A 4,587-nucleotide genomic window follows, 5' to 3' on the forward strand; every position below is an offset into this window, starting at 1 on the left:
ACATACTTCAGGAGTATATTTGCATTATGATGCCCTAAGAGGGCTGTATGATTCTGGGACTCAATCCTACAGGACCAGTAAGGACTATTATCTGTAAATAGGGGTACCTATTAGCTTTGCACTGATAGTAGGGGTTCATTCCTCATCAATATGTTTATGCAATAAATAGGTATCTGGTTCTTCTCTATGTCAGACATTTGCACTAGGGTGCACAGATGAATAAGAGTGTTTTCTAATTGCCTATGATGAGGAAAGATTAAAATATATGAATTTCTTTTGAGGTTAAGTCAGTATTTTGTCATCATCTTGAAGGTTGTCATTCTCTTGAGGCTTGTATTCATTATGCTTTCTACTTACCTTTTCTTGTACATTAATACTAGGTTCATTACCCCAAAAGGTATATGGAAGTTCCAGACTAGTTCACAAAATATAATGTTATGTATCTTTTGCTCATTCCTAAATTTTATGATGGAGAAATGTTGGATGCATGCAGTATTTTTTTGAATTTTATTTTATTTTTTATACAGCAGTTTCTTATTAGTTACATATTTTATACATATTAGTGGATATATGTCAATCCCAGTCTCCCAATTCATCCCCCCACTGCTTTCCCCCCTTGGTGTCCATATGTTTGTTCTCTACATCTGTGTCTCTTTCTGCCTTGCAAACCGGTTCATCTGTACCATTTTTCTAGATTCCACATATATGCGTTAATATATGATATTTGTTTTTCTCTTTCTGACTTCACTCTGTATGACAGTCTCTAGGTTCTTCCACATCTCTACAAATGACCCAGTTTTGTTCCGTTTTATGGCTGAGTAATATTCCATTGTATATATGTACCACATCTTCTTTATCCATTAGTCTGTTGATGGGCATTTAAGTGGCTTCCATGACCTGGCTCTTGTAAATAGTGCTGCAGTGAACACTGGGGTGCATGTGTATTTTGAATTACGGTTTTCTCTGGTTATATGACCAGTAGTCGGATTGCTGGGTCATATGGTAATTCTAGTTTTAGTTTTTTAAGGAACCTCCATACTGTTCTCCATAGTGGCTGTATCAATTTACATTCCCACCAACAGTGCAAGAGGGTTCCCTTTTCTCCACACCCTATCCAGCATTTGTTGTTTGTAGATTTTCTGATGATGCCCATTCTAACTGGTGTGAGGTGATACCTCATTGTAGTTTTGATTTGCATTTCTCTAATAATTAGTGATGTGGAGCAGCTTTTCGTGTGCCTCTTGGCCATCTGTATGTCTTCTTTGGAGAAATGTCTATTTAGGTCTTCTGCCCATTTTTGGATTGGGTTGTTTGTTTTTTTAATATTGAGCTGCATAAGCTGTTTATATATTTTGGAGATTATTCCTTTGTCTGATTCATTTGAAAATATTTTCTCCCATTCTGAGGGTTGGACTTCTGTCTTGTTTATGGTTTCCTTTGCTGTGCAAACACTTTTAAGTTTCATTAGGTGCCATTTGTTTATTTTTGTTTTTATTTCCATTACTCTAAGAGGTGGGTCAAAAAGGTCTTGCTGTGATTTATGTCAAAGAGTGTTTGTTCTTCCTATATTTTCCTCTAAGAGTTTCATAGTGTCCAGTCTTACATTTAGGTCTTTAATCCATTTTGAGTTTATTTTTGTGTATGGTGTTAGGGAGTGTTCTAATTTCATTCTTTTACATGTAGCTGTCCAGTTTTCCCAGCACCACTTATTGAAGAGACTGTCTTTTCTCCATTTTATATACTTGCTTCCTTTGTCATAGGTTAGTTGACCATTTGGTGCATGGGTTTATTTCTGGGCTTTCTGTCCCATTCCATTGATCTATATTTCTGTTTTTATGCCAGTACCATATTGTCTTGATTACTGTAGCTTTGTAGTATAGTCTGAAGTCAGGGAGTCTGATTCCTCCATATCCGTTTTTTTCCCTCAAGATTTCTTTGGCTATTCGGGGTCTTTTGTGTCTCCATACACATTTTAAGATTTTTTTTGTTGTAGTTCTGTAAAAAATGCCATTGGTAATTTGATAGGGATTGTATTGATTGAATCTGTAGATTCCTTTAGGTAGTATAGTCATTTTCACACTATTGATTCTTCCAATCCAGGAACATGGTATATCCATCTGTTTGTGTCATCTTTGATTTTTTTCATCAGTGTCTTATACTTTTCTGAGTACAGGACTTTTATCTCCTTAGGTAGGTTTATTCCTAGGTATTTTATTCTTTTTGTTGCAATGGTGAATGGGCTTGTTTCCTTAATTTCTCTTTCTGGTCTTTCGTTGTTAGTGTATAGGAATGCAAGAGATTTCTGTGCATTAATTTTGTATCCTGCAACTTTACCACATTCATTGATTAGCTCTAGTGGTTTTCTGGTGGCATCTTTAGGGTTTTCTATGTATAGTATCATGTCATCTGCAAACAGTGACAGTTTTACTTCTTCTTTTCCAATTTGTATTCCTTTTATTTCTTTTTCTTCTCTGTTTGCCATGGACTTCCAAAACTATGTTGAATAATAGTGGTGAGAGTGGACATCCTTGTCTTGTTTCTGATCTTAGAGGAAATGCTTTCAGGTTTTCACCATTGAGAATGATTTTTGCTGTGGGTTTGTCATATATGGCCTTTATTATGTTGAGGTAGGTTCCCTCTATGCCCACTTTCTGGAGAGATTTTATCATAAATGGGTGTTGAATTTTGTCCAAAGCTTTTTCTACATCTATTGAGATGATCATATGGTTTTTATTCTTCAATTTGTTAATATGGTAATCACATTGATTGATTTGCATATATTGAAGAATCCTTGCATCCCTGGGATAAATCCCACTTGATCATGGTGTATGATCCTTTTAATGTGTTGTTGGATTCTGTTTGCTAGTATTTTGTTGAGGATTTTTGCATCTATGTTCATCAGTGATATTGGCCTGTAGTTTTCTTTTTTTGTGACATCTTTGTCTGGTTTTGTTATCAGGGTGATGGTGGCCTCGTAGAATGAGTTTGGGAGTGTTTCTTCCTCTGCAATGTTTTGAAGATTTTGAGAAGGATGGGTGTTAGCTCTTCTCTAAATGTTTGATAGAATTTGCCTGTGAAGCCATCTGGTCCTGGACTTTTGTTTGTTGGGAGATTTTTAATCACAGTTTCAATTTCATTACTTGGGATTGGCCTGTTCATATTTTCTGTTTCTTCCTGGTTCAGTCTTGGAAGGTTATACCTTTCTAAGAGTTTGTCCATTTCTTCCAGGTTGTCCATTTTATTGCATAGAGTTGCTTCTAGTAGTCTCTTTGGATGCTTTGTATTTCTGCAGTGTCCATTGTAACTTCTCCCTTTTCATTTCTAATTTAATGATTTGAGTCCTCTCCCTTTTATTCTTGATGAGTCTGGCTAAAGGTATATCAATTTTGTTTATCTTCTCAAAGAACAAGCTTTTAGTTTTATTGATTTTTGCTATTGTTTTCTTTGTTTCTATTTCATTTATTTCTGCTCTGATCTTCATGATTTCTTTCCTTCTACTAACTTTGGGTTTTGTTTGCTCTTCTTTCTCTAGTTCCTTTACGTGTAATGTTAGATTGTTTACTTGAGATTTTTCTTGTTTCTTGAGGTAGGGTTGTATTGCTATAAACTTCCCTCTTAGAACTGCATTTGCTGCATGCCATAGGTTTGGATCGTCATATTTTTGTTGTCATTTGTCTCTTGGTATTTTTTGATTTCCTCTTTGCTTTCTTCAGTGATCTCTTGGTTATTTAGTAGCGTGTTGTTTAGCCTCCATGTGTTTGTGTTTTTTACGGTTTTTTCCCTGTAATTCATTTCTAATCTCATAGCATTGTTGTCAGAAAAGATGCTTGATATGATTTCAATTTTCTTAAATTTACCGAGGCTTGATTTGTGACCCAAGATGTGATCTGTCCTGAACAATGTTCCATGTGCACTTGAGAAGAAAGTGTCATCTGCTCTTTTCAGATGGAATGTCCTATAAATATCAATTAAATCTATCTGGTCTATTGTATCATTTAAATCTTGTGTTTCCTTATTAATTTTCTGTCTGGATGATGTATTCATTGGTGTAAGTGAGGTGTTAAAGTCCCCCACTATTATTGTGTTACTGTCGATTTCCTCTTGTATAGCTGTTATCAGTTGCCTTATTTATTGAGGTGCTCCTATGTTGGGTGCATATATATTTATAATTGTTATATCTTCTTCTTTGATTGATCCCTTGATCATTATGTAATGTCCTTCCTTGTCTGTTATAACATTCTCTATTTTAAAGTCTATTTTATCTGATATGAGTATTGTTACTTCAGCTTTCTTTTGATTTCCATTTGCATGGAATACGTTTTTCCATCCCCTCACTTTCAGTCTGTATGTGTCCCTAGGTCTGAAGTAGGTCTCTTGTAGACAGCATATATATGGGTCTTGTTTTTGCATCCGTTCAGCGAGCCTGTGTCTTTTTTTTTGAGCCTGTGTCTTTTGATTGGAGCATTTATTCCATTCACATTTAAGGTAATTATCGATATGTATGTTCCTATTACTATTTTCTTAATTGTTTTGGGTTTGTTTCTGTAGGTCCTTTTCTTCTCTTGTGTTTCCCACTTAGAGAAGTTC

This window comes from Balaenoptera musculus, chromosome 1 (assembly GCF_009873245.2).
Source record: "Balaenoptera musculus isolate JJ_BM4_2016_0621 chromosome 1, mBalMus1.pri.v3, whole genome shotgun sequence".
Lineage (NCBI taxonomy): Eukaryota > Metazoa > Chordata > Mammalia > Artiodactyla > Balaenopteridae > Balaenoptera > Balaenoptera musculus.